This window comes from Podarcis liolepis, assembly GCF_965112155.1.
Source record: "Podarcis liolepis genome assembly, chromosome: 15".
Lineage (NCBI taxonomy): Eukaryota > Metazoa > Chordata > Lepidosauria > Squamata > Lacertidae > Podarcis > Podarcis liolepis.
In genome coordinates, this window is record NC_139566.1 from 4085087 (window position 1) to 4101442 (window position 16356).

The 16356-nt window shown below is 50.1% G+C and overlaps 2 protein-coding genes across 3 annotated transcripts in view; both read right to left on the minus strand.

Annotated features, from left to right (window-relative positions):
- The window catches only part of CDC42SE1 (CDC42 small effector 1), a 44434-nt gene extending 33247 nt beyond the window's left edge, over nucleotides 1–11187 (minus strand). The window contains exon 1 of one of the 2 annotated variants that reach the window (XM_083477477.1): nucleotides 10946–11187. The gene's annotated coding sequence lies outside the window, so the exon portion shown is untranslated. The remainder of the gene's footprint in view (nucleotides 1–10945) is intronic. The other variant, XM_083477476.1, reaches the window with a different exon arrangement.
- HORMAD1 (HORMA domain containing 1) overlaps nucleotides 1–16356 on the minus strand; it is a 578262-nt gene that overhangs the window by 340656 nt on the left and 221250 nt on the right. The gene's annotated exons all lie outside the window — the stretch shown is intronic.

Sequence of the window (16356 nt, forward strand, 5' to 3'; positions counted from 1 at the left end):
AAATACAAACACACAATCTCTTCTCCCCAAACTCTGGTGAATTTCCAAATCGCAGCCATTTCCTCTTTATCAATACCAAGAGATGATGATAGATTAGATAGATAGATAGATAGATAGATAGATAGATGAATAGATGGATGATAGATAGATAGATAGATAGATAGATAGATAGATAGATAGTTGATAGGTAGGTATAGATAGATAGATGATAGGTAGGTAGGTAGGTGGGACGTGGGTGGCGCTGTGGGTTAAACCACAGAACCTAGGACTTGCCGATCAGAAGGTTGGTGGTTCGAATCCCCGCGACGGGGTGAGTTCCCGTTGCTCAGTCCCAGCTCCTGCCAACCTAGCAGTTCAAAAGCACATCAAAGTGCAAGTAGATAAATAGGTACCGCTCTGGTGGGAAGGTAAACGGCGTTTCCGTGCGCTGCTCTGGTTCGCCAGAAGCGGCTTAGTCCTGCTGGCCACATGACCCGGAAGCTGTACACCGGCTCCCTTGGCCAGTAAAGCGAGATGAGTGCTGCAACCCCAGAGTCGGTCACGACTGGACCTAATGGCCAGGGGTCCCTTTACCTTTGCCTTTAGGTAGGTAGGTAGACAGACAGACCTTGCAGCGGTTCTCAACCAAGGGTCCCCAGAAGTTGTTGGACTACAACTCCTATCATCCCTGAGCTCTGGCCTTGCTAGCTAGGGGTGATGGGAGTTGTAGTCCAACAACATCTGGGGACCCACAGGTTGAGAACCGCTGCCTTAAGGGAAAACAGATATACACAGTGATTCTTCCCACTGCAGAATTAATCTTTGTCTGGGGAGGATGAGATCTCAAGAGCTACTAGCCGCAGATGGTGGGCGCCTGACCGAGGTTTTAAGATTCCAGTGACAGCACTGACCGAAAGCCGGGTTTTCCGCCCAGACCCCAGGCACTTCTGCAAAGAGGTTATTTTGGGTTCTGTTGGTCACACATGGCATCTGCGGTCTGGTCACAAGGTGCCTCGCTGCAGCTCACACGCCTTGCCGCCCCCTGCTCCCGCCCACCTCTCTCTCCCGTGGCCTCGTGTGGACGGCTTGGAAAGCTTTTCAACATCTACATGCAGCCGCTGGGAGAGATCATCAGGGGGTTTGGGCTGGGTGTCCATCAGTATGCGGATGATACCCAGCTCTACCTCTCTTTTAAATCAGAACCAGTGAAGGCGGTGAAGGTCCTGTGTGAGTGTCTGGAGGCAGTTGGAGGATGGATGGTGGCTAACAGATTGAGGTTGAATCCTGACAAGACAGAAGTTCTGTTCTTGGGGGACAGGAGGCAGGCAGGTGTGGGGGATTCCCTGGTCCTGAATGGGGTAACTGTGCCCCTGAAGGACCAGGTGTGCAGCCTGGGAGTCATTTTGGACTCACAGCTGTCCATGGAGGCACAGGTCAATTCTGTGTCCAGGGCAGCTGTTTACCAGCTCCATCTGGTACGCAGGATGAGACCCTCCCTGCCCACAGACTGTCTTGCCAGAGTGGTGCATGCTCTGGTTATCTCCTGCTTGGACTACTGCAGTGTGCTCTACGTGGGGCTACCTTTGAAGGTGACCCGGAAATTACAGCTAATCCAGAATGCGGCAGCTAGACTGGTGACTGGGGGCGGCCGCCGAGACCACATAACCGGTCCTGAGAGATCTGCATTGGCTCCCAGTACGTTTCCGAGCACAATTCAAAGTGTTGTTGCTGACCTTTAAAGCCCTAAATGGCCTCGGTCCAGTATACCTGAAGGAGCGTCTCCACCCCCATCGTTCTGCCCGGACACTTAGGTCCAGCTCCGAGGGCCTTCTGGTGGTTCCCTCGCTGCGAGAAGCCAAGTTACAGGGAACCATGCAGAGGGCCTTCTCAGTGGTGGCGCCCGCCCTGTGAAACGCCCTCCCACCAGATGTCAAAGAGAAAAATAACGACCAGACTTTTAGAAGACATCTGAGGCAGCCCTGTTTAGGGAGGCTTTTAATGTTTGATTTATTACAGTATTTTAATATTTTTTTGGAAGCCGCCCAGAGTGGCTGGGGAAGCCCAGCCAGATGGGCGGGGTATAAATAATAAATTATTATTATTATTATTATTATTATTATTATTAGGTCGAGACGAAGCCACGGAGGAGGGCAAAGCGATCGATGGCTACTGGCCACGGTCGCTTTGCTCTGTCGCCGTGGCCGAAGGACATGGTACTTCTTCTGCTTCCCAGGGGCTAAGGGATCACCAGGTGGGGAGAGTTGCCCTGGATGCTAGCTGTCAAAATGAGTTGGAAGGGAACCCAGCGGTCATCTAGTCAACCGCCTGCAAGGCAGGAGCCCCGGCTAAACAATAAGTGTGGGCCAATTCACAGGGGAAGATGATCTGTCAGTGGCTAATAATCCACATCCATTCCATGCCTTGAAAGCACATTTATAGCACCCCCAAAATTTTGGAAACTGTAGATTAAGGGTGTAAATTAAGAGGTAAACCATTCCAAATTTGTCCAGTCCTTCTTTAAAACTGCCCATCACCGCCTCCTGTGCAGGGCCTTGCAGAGCCAGGCAGAGGCCAAGGCCAGGTAGATGATGTGCCCCCCCCCTTTTTTTACCCTGGGGATAACTGAAGTCTTATAAATAAGTATATAAATAATTTTCACAAAAGTTATGCTGATGAATAATTTTATTTCAAGGCTTGAACTGTGTCTGCATATAAAGACAAAATGGAAAATATAGATATACAATAGTGCTTTTTAAAAACACATAGGGAAAGGGATTATTTTAAGTACTTACAGGGAATCCGCCCACCATCGCCTCTGCGCCTCCGCGTTCGCCCCCGTGCACCCCCTGCGATTGTGAATATGCTGACCGAGGCCCCCTTTGGAATCGGAGGCCCGGGCCAAGTGGCCCATATGGCCCCCCTCCCCCCGTCTGGGCCTGCTCCTGTGGCAGTGAGTTCCACAGTTTAACTCTTGTGCTGCGCGGAGAAGCGCTTCCTTTCACTTTGCCCGGAATCCCTCAGCAGCCAGCTTCGTCAGTGTGTCCCCGGCTGCCCAGCCTAACCCGCCGAACAAAGGAGGGCCAACCATGCATGCGTTTTGATTTTCAAGTTTGCACGAATCTGCAATGCAGAGATCTCGGCAGAAAAGTCCTGATGCAATTAACCCTTCCCAAGGGGGGGGGGTGAGTCAGAGGCAGCGTCTGCAGAGGCATCTCAGCTAAGACATCCGCCTTGTTGCCTTGCATGCTCCAGACAAAGGGAGCCTTCATCGCAGGGGGGCGGGGGGGGGGGAGGTACAGGCTAGGAAGGAAAAGGGCCTTGAGTGAGGCAGAGAGGAGAGAGAGAGAGAGAGAGAGAGAGAGAGAGCGCTTCCTTCTAGCAGCAAAGGGAGGTCTAGTAACTCTGACGGCAATACTAAGCCAGGCTTTCATTGAAAGGCTTGCCTTTCCTATCCCTATCCCTGACGTAGCGGCTGGTGTTCTGGGTTCAAATCCTCCTTCAGCCATGGGCCTCACTAAAGCAAACAGTCTAATTGGTCAACGTCTAAAAGATATCGAGCACCAGAACAACCAGGCCACAACATTGGTACCTCCAGTTACATACGCTTCAGATTACAGACGCTTCAGGTTACAGACTCCGCTAACCCAGAAATAGTACCTCGGGTTAAGAACTTTGCTTCAGGATGAGAACACAAATCATGCTCCGGCGGCAGCAGGAGGCCCCATTAGCTAAAGTGGTGCTTCAGGTTAAGAACAGACTCCCGGAACAAATTACCGTATTTTTTGCTCTATAAGACTCACTTTTTCCCTCCCGAAAAGTAAGGGGAAATCTGTGTGCATCTTATGGAGCGAATGCAGGCTGCACAGCTATCCCAGAAGCCAGAAAAGCAAGAGGGATTGCTGCTTTCACTGCGCAGCGATCCCTCTTGCTGTTCTGGCTTCTGAGATTCAGAATATTATTTTTTATTGCTTTCCTCCTCCAAAAACTAGATGCGTCTTATGGTCTGGTGTGTCTTGTAGAGCGAAAAATACGGTGAGTACTTATTCTGTGGTACCACTGTATAAGAAAATTCTGCCCTTGGTATGTTCATTTCCCACCTCTCCATTTTGATTCTCTGGCCCCATATCTGCATAAACTTATTATCCCAAAATACAGACGCACTTTTACACTTGCAAGACTGGATGTTTTGCCATCTGCGGTACTTGAGGGTCGATTCCAAAAGATCTTGCCTGAGAAACGCCTTTGCCCCTGTGGAGATGGCAGCACCGAAACAGCGGCACACGTCCTCCTCTCCTGTACTCTCTACAAAGAGCTGAGGAACGAGATCATCACCCCACTCGTACTAAGCATCCCAGGCGCTCAGCCACTGCCACAATGTGCTTCCTTCTATCAAATCAAAATGAGCAGATAACAGCACAGGTTGCTAGGTTCATAGCAGGGGCGATCAGAATAAGGGCCACTAACTGACTGCTTTGGGAGAAAAGCAATGACAAACCTAGACAGCATCTTAAAAAGCAGAGACACCACCTTGCCAACTAAGGTCCGTATAGTTAAAGCTCTGGTTTTCCCAGTAGTGATGTATGGAAGTGAGAGCTGGACCATAAAGAAGGCTGATCGCCGAAGAATTGATGCTTTTGAATTCTGGTGCTGGAGGAGACTCTTGAGAGTCCCATGGGCTGCAAGAAGATCAAACCTATCCATCCTGAAGGAAATCAGCCCTGAATGCTCACTGGAAGGACAGATCGTGAAGCTGAGGCTCCAAGACTTTGGCCACCTCATGAGAAGAGAAGACTCCCTGGAAAAGACCCTGATGTTGGGAAAGATGGAGGGCACAAGGAGAAGGGGACGACAGAGGACGAGATGGTGGGACAGTGTTCTCAAAGCTACCAACATGAGTTTGACCAAACTGCGGGAGGCAGCGGAAGACAGGAGTGCCTGGCGTGCTCTGGTCCAGGGGGTCACGAAGAGGCGGACACGACTAAACGACTAAACAACAAGAAACTGACTGCTGATTCAGGACCTTAAATTGTGCTTTTATATCAAATTTCATTTTCTGCGTATACTGTAATATTTTACTGTTGCTATGGCCATTGGCTAATGCAAATAAAGTTTTATTTATCTATCTCCTTCAGCCATGAAGCTCCGGGGCCAGTCACGGCCTGACCTACCTCACAGGGTCACGCTGAGGACAAGCCATGCGCAAAACCACCTCCAAAATCCGCCTACGCCTTCGAGAGCTCCTTGGAGGAAAAGTGGCATAGTCAAACTGTGGAACTCCCTGCCACAAGAAGCAACTGGAACGGCTTTAAAAGAGCAACCACCAGGCAAATTCACAGAGGAAAAGGCTACCGATTTGTGGTTCTGCTCTGCTTCCGTAGACATACGACTCAAGAGAATTGGAAGGGACTGTAAGGGTCATCTACTCCAACCCCTTGAAATGCAGAATTTCCTTCAGTCACAGGGCGGTATAGAAATAAATTTTTTAAATTTTTTTTTTGACTAAAGTGAGGCTTGAAGCCACAAACCTGAGATTGAGAGTCTCATGCTTTACAGATGGAGCTATCCCAGTCCCAATTCAAAGTCTTGGCAGGTGCAATGGGGCTTACTCGCAGGAAGGCAGGGTTCGGATCGTGGTCTAAGCGACGAGGCGGATAGTCACAAAATCATAGACTTGTCTGGCTAGAAGGGACCCCAAGGGTCTGGCCAAGTGTGGTACTAGTTCAGTGGTCAGCAAACTCAGGGGGCCGGTCCACTGTCCCTCAGACCTTGTGGGGGGACAGACTATATTTTGAAGGGGGGAAATGAACGAATTCCTATGCCCCACAAATAACCCAGAGATACATTTTAAATAAAAGTAAACATTCTACTCATGTAAAAACACGCTGATTCCTGGACCGTCCGCGGGCAGGATTGAGAAGGCGATTGGGCCGGATCCGGCCCCTGAGCCTTAGTTTGCCTACCCACATACTAGTTCCTCCCTTGATCTGGACTCTACACTTATGTTTATAGAGTCTAGAATTGCATGAGCTATTTTTGCTGCTGCATCACACCGTCAGTTCACGCTAAGCTTGTGGTCTACCAAGATCCCTAGTTCCTTCCTGCAAGTCCTGCTGGCAAGCCCCCTGTTTGCGCCAATTTGGATCTCGCCTCTGCCGTCCAATCGCTCAGCTGCCCTTGTGCACCTCACTCTGTCTTCTTCACTCCTCCTGCCTCAGATCTGGGGGTCTATAATACTGACCACCTCCTATGGGGCAGCTGTAAGATACAACTGAGCAATACAAGGCCCTGAAGCACAGCACAAAACACTCTGCAAGGCGAAGGGGCTCTTGAATGCGTAGGCAGGATTTATTTTAGGGCTGCAGGAAACTACAGCTAATCCAGAATGCGGCAGCTAGACTGGTGACTGGGAGCAGCCGCCGAGACCATATAACACTGGTCCTGAAAGACCTACATTGGCTCCCAGTACGTTTCCGAGCACAATTCAAAGTGTTGGTGCTGACTTTAAAAGCCCTAAACAGTTTCGGTCCAGTATACCTGAAGGAGCATCTCCACCCCCATCATTCTGCCCGGACACTGAGGTCCAGCGCCGAGGGCCTTCTGGCGGTTCCCTTGCTATGAGAAGCCAAGTTACAGGGAAAAAGGCAGAGGGCCTTCTCGGTGGTGGCACCCACCCTGTGAAACTCCCTCCCACAAGATGTCAAAGAGAAAACCAACTAACAGACTTTTAGAAGACATCTGAAGGCAGCCCTGTTTAGGGAGGCTTTTAATGTCTGATGCATTACTGTTTTTTAATATTTTGTTGGAAGCCGCCCAGAGTGGCTGGGAAGCCCAGCCAGATGGGCGGGGTATAAGTAATAAATTATTATTATTATTAATTATTATTGTGTTAGGGGGTGCAGAACTGTGCTATCTGTGACGCAATTGGTCAGTTCGTTAAGTATTTTTATTTATTTACTTGTTTGAGGGGGCAGCTGCCCCCCCCCGGCTACGCCCATACTACTCAGACATTCGACTGTTCAGGGACATAAGGAGCAGCAACGGAATGTTTGCAGTCCAGACTCTGCGAGGGAAGGGAATGCTGTCAGTTCAGTTGGGATGAAGATTACCAGCCGAGACCCTGAGGGAGAGAAGATTTGAAGCCGCGGGGAAAGGCGAGGGTTGGAAAAATTGATGTCGATGGGGTTCCCAGAGCGGGAAGCCTTGGGATATGGAGGATGTTTAGAAGTGGGGACTGAGAGAGGATGCTTAAGAGCCTAGTCGAAGAAACAGAATTTCGCAGATGGATTATGAACAGCCCCAGTCAATTCCTTAGCCACATATTAAAGGTAAAGGTAAAGGGACCCCTGACCATTAGGTCCAGTCGTGGCCGACTCTGGGGTCGCGGCACTCATCTTGCTTTACTGGCTGAGGGAGCCAGCGTACAGCTTCCGGGTCATGTGGCCAGCATGACTAAGCCACTTCTGGCGAAGCAGAGCAGCACATGGAAATGCCATTCACCTTCCCACTGGAGCAGTACCTATTTATCTACTTGAACTTGATGTGCTTTGGAACTGCTAGGTTGGCAGGAGCAGGGACTGAGCAACGCGGGGATTCGAACCACTGACCTTCTGATCAGCAAGTCCTAGGCTCTGTGGTTTAACCCACAGCGCCACCCGCATCCCATTAGCCACATATTATGATTGGCTTAAATCAGGCCTAGGCAAACTTGCCCTCCAGATCTTTTGGGACTACATCATCCCTAGCGCCACAGCGTCCCAATAAAGAGGTATAGAAATGAAAGAAATAATAATAAATTTCATTGCAAAATAAAAAGGGTGCCTAGACATTTCGTTGTGGCAACTGTAACCGAGGTTTAGGGTGCCGTTTGGCAATTAGCATACAGTATATATCTGAGTTTCTAACGCTGGCAGAGAGATCCGTCATATTCCCGCCTCCAGAGCACATGTCATTCCCACTCCAAGCCCTAACAGGCCCCCGACTTGTCTGTTGAGAAATCCTTCAAGCCAGTTGACCTCACGTCATGGGCGTGGGAGAGAAGAAAGGTCTAGGAAGAAGCGGCTGGGGGTTGGGGAGCGGAATGGGGTGGGGGTTTTTTTGGTGAGGGGTGCAGATAGAGGAGACAGGAAATCTCTGAGGACTTTGCTCAGGTGGGGTGGAAACTGTTACCAAACCAGCTCGTTCACTTGGGGAAAATGAAACTAAAGTACTAGACGTCTTTTAACCCGGTGGCCACAGTGGAGAGGATATTGAGGGAGGGCCCCCCAACAGCTCAGGAATGCAGTAATTTGGGGTGCCTGCAGAGGGGAGGGAGAGGGAACCCCCCTTCCTCTTTGGGACACTGAACAGATTTTTTTTTTTTTTGTAGCTGCTGGCTGAGAAAGTTGTGCAGCTAAGAGAAAAGTTTTGCATTTTTAAGAACTCATGTCTCTCCAATTTCTCTTCCCTTTCCCCTTTCTCTCAACATCTTGTGGGGTTTTTTTATATCTAGGCGTAAAGACAGTCTTTTTATCTGCCTACTGCAAACCGTCTCTCTGTTAGAAAACAGCAACGTCACCCAAATCAACAGCGCAGCCTCTTCTTGGCCTGTTTACTCAGGAGGGAAGTGCAATGGAGTTCAGTGGGGTTTCCTACCCACCCAAAAAAGCTTGCATGGGGATAGCACTGTTAAAATATACTTGGGATGGTGTGCAGACGTTGGTGGGGTGGGTGTAAAGAAGAGAGTCAAAGAATTCACCCCCCCAAAAAAAAAACCTCCACACACATTGCATGGGACAGGTTTTGGGTGCTACAAAAATGTGCACAGCACAATGGTTGATTTCCATCTAAAAGATGAAATTGGTAGTGTGCTCTAGTGGTTAGAGTGTCAGGCTAGGAGAGAGCAGGGTTCACATCCTCCCACTTGGCCACACGGAGATCACTGGGTGTGATCAATCCCTGCCTCCCTCAGACTAACCTACCTCAGAGGGTTGTTGTGGGGCTTAAATGAGAGGGGTGGAACCATGCATGCCACTTTAGAGATAAAAGGTGTTCCACAACCGCAATAAACAAACATATTTTTTAAAAAGAAATATTGATAGTTGCAGACTTCCACATTGAGCCAAACTCGGGATGTGAATTTGAAACAATGTGTTGGATGTTGCAAAAACTGTGTGTATGTTTCCCTATGGGGGGAAAAACATCAATACCTTGTTCCCACAAAGAGTTTCAGAAACAATTATAATCTCGCAAGAAGGAGAGCTATAAAATGTGGCCCGACTTCAGAGCTAGGAATCAGATCTGACAAGACCTTGTCTTTCTCTCAGACACAGAGGCAACCGCACAAAACAAGCCTGTTTCTTTCTTCTGACTTGAATGAGTCAAATCTAGAGAAAGGAAATGGGGGGGGGGGAGGAGGAGGAGAAATGGGTAGAGTGGAGGGAGGGAAATCTTTTCGCAAGGTTTTGTAAGAGCCTGTAAGCAGCTTTGTGAAGTGGCTACTGTTTCTTTAAAAAAAAGTACAGAAAAAAATAATTTTTGGCTCCCTTTGTCAGAGAGAGGCCTCGAATCTTGCTAAACTCCCCGGGTTTCAAGAGCGAGCTATAAATTCTGATGTAGAAAGCTGTGGGGTGCAGGGCCTCTCCAAACCCCCATTCCCCAAAAGCTCAGGGGTACAGCTGATGGGAAAAGGGGCGCTGAGGCTGCCTGAGCCCCCCCTAAAGTCCAAAACCGCTTACCGGCAGAGTTGTGGCGCTTTCCCAAAAGCCACATGAAGAGTATGGGCCTAACGTGAAGTGGGCCAGTTTTGCAGAAATTATGATGTTTTCAGCCCACGCTTGGCTGAGTTATGGGGTTTCAACCTTCCCACCCACCTGCCCCACCTGCTCCCCACAATCCAGAGGTGACACAAAACCGCTGTGGGTTGCGGCAACTTTAGGAAAGGGTTTAAGCATTCACATTTTTGCAGAGGCCTTTGCTTTCTTTAGGAGCATGAAGGAGCCTTGGGCTGAGTAATTCCCCCCCCCTAGGAAAAGGTATGTGTGTGTGTATGTGTGTGTGTGTGGAAGGAGGTCAAGGATCTAATGTTGCTTTATGGACGAAAAAAATTATTATGACCGGCCAACAACAGACAGTGGAAAATCCAGAAATATGTTTGAAATAAGGGGCGGGGGAAGAATTAAGAGGCAGACAGAGACTTCCTGGCTTTCCCCTCTTTTTTTCCTTTCTGTTGGTGGTTCAGTTTTTTTTAAAAAAAAACTTTTTTAAAATGTGTCATGGGATTAAAAGAGAGAGAGAACATGAGAATTTTGCTAAAGGATTTAGCCAACCAGCTTTTTAAAAAAACAACAAAATCCTCTAGGCAAAGGACGCTGAGAGATTTTTTAACACCCATTTTCCCCCCCCCCCTGAATCAATGGGACTCAGAGTTTCCTTTGGCTAAAAAATAAAAAGAAATCCCAACTTGGGAGAGGCTTGGGAAGGACACGCCATCTCCCAAGGTCTGAAGCGAAAGCGGATTTGAAAGAAAATGGAAAGGTTTATTTCGTAAAACAAACACGGAAGGGCCACACGACGCCGAAGTTTTCCCTACTCAGAGTAGACCCCTTGAAACGAACGGCTGGCCCCACGATTTCACCAGGTCTACTCTCGAGTAGGACCGGGTTGGCTTCCACCGCCCTAAGTTTGCGAGTTTCCCTGCACTTTCGCGAAAAGCGATCCTCTTACAAAAGGCGGATTGTTTGTGACAAAAGCACGGGTCCCAGTTCCTCCTAGGCTTACTTTTTTGGGGGGGAAAGAAAAGAAAACAGGGACAAGAATACAGAGACATATTTGGGAACCTTTGAAGTAACAGAGGAGATCAGAGGCGTTTTACAAAAGAGCAGAACCCGAAGCGCAGTTATCTGTCCCGCTAGTCGCCAGCGCGCACAGAGGATCAGGCGTAAAACTGAGAAGAAAGTTTCCAAAAGCAAAAGAGGGGATCCAGCCTTACCTGGCCTTCTTGGGGCGCGCGGCTCCTTCTCCTCCGACCCCCTTCCTCTCTCTCGCCTCCAGCCAGTTCCCTGGCTCAGACTGGCATGGAAACTTTCCTTGGGAAATCCAGCCCCGCGCACGAGGTGTGGCTCTCCACCCCGCTGCGTGTGAGAAGAAGGAAATGCTCAGAAGGACTTTCCACACAGAGAGAGACGCGCCCGCGCGCCCGCGCGCACACAACACGCCCGGGTGCTTCAGTGCGCCTTGGAGAGGCGATGCAAGAGCGCTGACTTGGGGGCGGCCGGGGCATTGCAGAAAAAAGGGAGCCAGGAAAGGGGTCCAAGGTATCTCCATCACTGCTGGCAGAAGAAGCAGGCTGGCAGCATCACGCAGATGCCAAGACTCTCAGGGGGCAAGGGGCATAGCTGTCAACGTTTCCCCTTTTTAAAGGGAAATTCCCTTATTCCGAATAGGATGTCTCGCAAGAAAAGGGGAAAGTTGACAGCTATGGCAAGGGACCTGATCAGTGCCAGATTTACGTATAAGCTAAGGTTGTTGTTGTTGTTTAGTCGTTTAGTCGTGTCCGCCTCTTCGTGACCCCCTGGACCAGAGCATGCCAGGCCCTCCTGTCTTCCACTGCCTCCCGCAGTTTGCTCAAACTCATGCTGGTAGCTTCGAGAACACTGTCCCACCATCTCAACCTCCATCGTCCCCTTCTCCTTGTGCCCTCCATCTTTCCCAACATCAGGGTCTTTTCCAGGGAATCTTCTCTTCTCATGAGGTGGCCAAAGTCTTGGAGCCTCAGCTTCAGGATCTGTCCTTCCAGTGAGCACTCAGGGCTGATTTCCCTAAGAATGGAGAGGTTGGATCTTCTTGCAGGCCATGGGACTCTCAAGAGTCTCCTCCAGCACCAAGCTAAGGTTACCATATTTTTTTCAATGAATCCGGGGACACTTTTATTTAAAAAAAAGGGGGGGTTATTAAAAAAGAAGAAGTAATATCTTCTCTATTGTGGTCTCCTCTGTCGCATGGCCTTCCTCGGGGCCCCGGCCATGTGTCCTTACCTTCCAGGTGCTCTCCTACCTTTTCTCCTCAGCGGTGGCAGCAGCGCAACAAGGTCAGGGCTCCCCTCTTTCTCTCTCTTCCTTTTCCTCCTCTCTTTCTTCTCCCTGCTTCGGCTCCAGGGTTTTCCTGGCCCCAGAGCGCCACTGGGCAGTCGGCCAGGTGGCCAGGCGCTCTCGCTCCTGGCTCAATTCGGGTCATGGGGTGTGTGTGTCAGTGGCTCCCTCAGTTGACACACCAGGCATCCCCGGTTCCCCTTCGGTAGTGATGGCGGCAGCGGCAGCCTCAGCAGCCCGGAGCCAGCCTGGTAGCGCAGTTGGCTCTGGCTGGCTTCAGGAGCTGCTCACTGTTGTGGCGCCCACCATTTTCCCTCGCCGGAAGTCCCCATATGATGTGTCTTGTGCCGTTGAACCAATCACGCAACACTCATTCCCTAGTAATAAATCTACAACACTTAAAATATAAATCCAGGGACATTAAATGAAATCCAGGGACATTCCGCGGATGGATTTTGTCAGGGGACAAATTTGTAAATCTGGGGAGCGTCCCCGGGAAACAGGGACGCCTGGTAACCATAGTATAAGCTAAACAGGCTATAGCTTAGGGCCTCACTCTCTTGGGGAGCCGCAAAAAATTTAAAGGTGAAAAAAACCTGGGTGTACATTTCCAAAAACCAACAACAAATAAAATAAAACCTACAATTATTATTTCATGTTATAGCAAGTTTGTGAGTCTTTGTAAGTTCTGTTTCTAAAGGAACTTTTGTTATCACCAAATGCCAATGTGTTTCACATGATTAAGTTGGTTATGAATAAAAAATCATTTTAATCAAACCTCTCCATTCTGAAGGAAATCAGCCCTGAGTGCTCACTGGAAGGACAGATCCTGAAGCTGAGGCTCCAAGACTTTGGCCACCTCATGAGAAGAGAAGATCCCTGGAAAAGTCCCTGATGTTGGGAAAGATGGAGGGCACAAGGGGATGACAGAGGACGAGATGGTGGGACAGTGTTCTCGAAGAGACCAGCATGAGTTTGACCAAACTGTGGGAGGCAGTGGAAGACAGGAGTGCCTGGCATGCTCTGGTCCAGGGGGTCACGAAGAGGCGGACATGACTAAGCGACTAAACAACAACAACATTGTATTCAATTATGGGGTGTCAGGGAACTGCCATCGGAGCATCAGGTGGTGGAGGGGCTCAGGGAGGAAGAAAGAGACTCAACAGCTGAAGCAGGGACCAGCAGGGGGAGGAGTGGATCTCTGAGGGAATGCGAGCAGGAGGGAGGGCTCAGGGACGCTTCCAGCGAGAACAGTGGGGAGGTATCTGAGTCTCCCATAGTGAGACCCACACCTCGCCGGAAACTGTCACGCCGTGAGTCCAGGAGACGCGTTTCCGTTAAGGAGCTCCTTTGCTGGAAACGCTTCCGCAGACAGCCACTGTCGGACTCTACTAGTGACTAGAGCAGACATGTCTGAGGAGCTCCGTCACACACGGAGGTTTGTGGGGTCGCACAAACTCTGAGGGAGCACGTTTTTACGCACAAGCAGCTAATCAATCCCTTACAGCAGTCCGACAGTCTCTGTACGCTGCCTGTGCAAGAGAAAGCATCATGAGCGAACCAACCGGAACTGGAGGAGCGGGGGCTGGAGCTGGTCCAAGCTTGGAAGATAGATACCGAGCGTTGGAGGTCCAACTGGCGCTGCAGACGGCGAGGCTGGAGGAGAGAAGGGCTCAGGATGCTGACAAGAAGGGGAGAGCCACTCAGTTCCCCAGAAAGGTACCAGGATTGGTGCAGAAATTTGGGGGGGACCCCAAGGATTACCATGCCTTTAGGACAGAGATGCAATATGCCATTAATGTGCAGTTCGATGAGTTCCCTGATGAGGAATCGCGAGTTGCTTTCGTAATTGGGCATCTTGAGAAAGGGGCGAGAGACTGGGTTCGACCCCTAATGGCAACGCACAATGACGTACTAAAGGACACGATGAAGTTCTTTCGTGCAATGGATATCATGTTTTCCAGCGATATTGAGGAAGGGGTGGTGCGCAGACAGCTAATGGCTTGCAAGCAGGGAAGTCGATCTGTCCGTGAGTACTGGACTGAGTTTACCATGCTGATTCACAGACTGGGTTGGGATTTATCGGCGCCACCCATTCAGATGCTATTTGAAGAAGGTCTTTCTTCGGCGGTGAAAGACGAGCTGTCACGGAGCCCCAGGGCGGGGTCTATGGATCAGCTGACCAAATCTGCGCTGACCATAGGAGCGCGGCAGGAGGCAAGAGCCTTGGAGAGGCGGGAAGGGAGAGGGGAACGTTGGAAGGAGTTCCGCATTCCAGACATTCCTGAGCCAGCTTTCCCGCCGGCAGAGCCGATGGAAATTGGAACAGCGCGCGCGCGCGCATTTTCAAAAACCAGCGAGGGGGCTAAGAAGGAGGGAAAGGGCGCCCGGAAATGCTATCTCTGCCAACAGCCAGGCCACTTTGCCAGAGTCTGCCCCCAGAGGAAGGAATGGCAAGGGATGGTGGGAGCTGTTGAGGGGGGAGAACAGGGGGGAACGGAGCAGGTAAAAGCCAACGCCTGGTTGCCACAATCGGGGCACTGCAGCCAGGCCAAAGAGCAGTGAAAGTGCCCGTGCCAGAAGCTCCTCGACCTGCTCTAGTGATTGAAGTGTCGCTAGAGCTGCAAAATGGGCACCCCCTAAAAATAAAGGCGCTATTGGACTCAGGCAGCTCCTGCAATTTTATGAGCAAGGAGTTTGCTGCTGAACACCAGATACAGACTATCCCTTTAAGCAACCCCCTGCAGGTGACCACGATTGATGGCAGGGAGTTGTTGGGAGGAGGAGTCAGCTTGCAGACTGTCCCAATGATAATGAGGGTGGCCAGGCACACAGAACTGATAGCGTTTAATGTGGCCACCCTGGGAGGCGCTCCCATTATTTTGGGAATGAGCTGGCTAGCTCTACATGATCCGCTGGTTGGCTGGCATCAAAGAGTGGTGTCCTTTGGTTCAGCACATTGCTTAGAACACTGCAAAGGGGAAAAGGGTTCAGCAGGGGCCCAAGCCACCCTAGCAGGGACTGAAGTAATGGAGAAGGTGAAGGTACCACCACAGTATGCAGATCTCAGCGACGTGTTCAGCGAGAAGGAAGCTGACCAACTACCACCTCATAGGCCCTTTGATTGCCAGATCAATTTACTCCCTGGAGCACAGCTTCCCGTGGGCAAGTTGTATGCAATGTCAGACAGAGAAATGCAGGAGTTGCGAGGGTTTATTGACAAGAACCTGAAGAGAGGCTTCATCAGAGAGTCCAAAGCAGCAGGGGGTAGCCCAGTGTTTTTTGTGGACAAAAAAAACGCAGACAAGCCGAGACTTGTATGTGATTTTAGGAGGTTAAATGCAGTGACTGAACCAGTGGCTTTCCCTATGCCCAGGATTGATGATATTTTGACCAGGGTGAGGAAGGGAAAGATTTTTACAAAGCTGGATCTAAGGGGGGCGTACAACCTGATACGCATAAGGAAAGGGGATGAATGGAAAACCACCATGTTTACCCCTTTGGGGGCATTTGAATACCTCGTTATGCCATTTGGATTACAAGCAGGCTCAGCGTGTTTTCAATCTTTTATGAACCACGTACTGGGCCCTTTGCTCTACAAGAATTGCGTTGCTTTCCTAGATGATGTGTTGGTGTATTCGGAGAATGAGGAGCAACATGTGAGAGACGTCAGAGAAGTGTTGAGCAGACTGCAAGCCAACAGGCTGTGGGTGAAACTGGAGAAGTGTCGGTTCCATACCAAGGAGGTGGAATTCCTGGGGTACCGCCTGTCAGACAAGGGATTGGCCATGGATCCCGGCAAGGTACAGGCAGTGCTGGAATGGAAAACACCCAAAACCAAGAAGGATGTGCAGAGGTTCCTAGGGTTTGGAAACTTTTATCGTAAGTTCATCCGCAACTTCGCCCATCTGACGGCGCCCATCACTGACTGTCTCAGCAGTAAAAAGAAGTTTGTATGGACGGCGGAGGCGGAGCGAGCGTTTGAGGAGCTGAAAAGGGCCTTCGCCTCTGAAGAACAACTTCTGCATGTGGATTTACGAAAGAAGCTAAGGGTTGAAACAGACGCATCTGACAGAGCCATAGGGGCGGTGCTTCTTCTGCAGCCGGGGAAGGAGGAGTCAGAGTGGCGACCGTGTGCCTTCTTTTCGCGAAAGCTGAACAAATCCGAGAGGAACTACACGGTGTACGACCGAGAACTTCTTGCTATTCATGAGGCGTTCCGGAGATGGAGGCATCTGCTAGTTGGTGCACAACATAAGGTGCAAGTGTGCACGGACCATAAAAATCTAGAGTACTGGAGAACTGCGCGAGT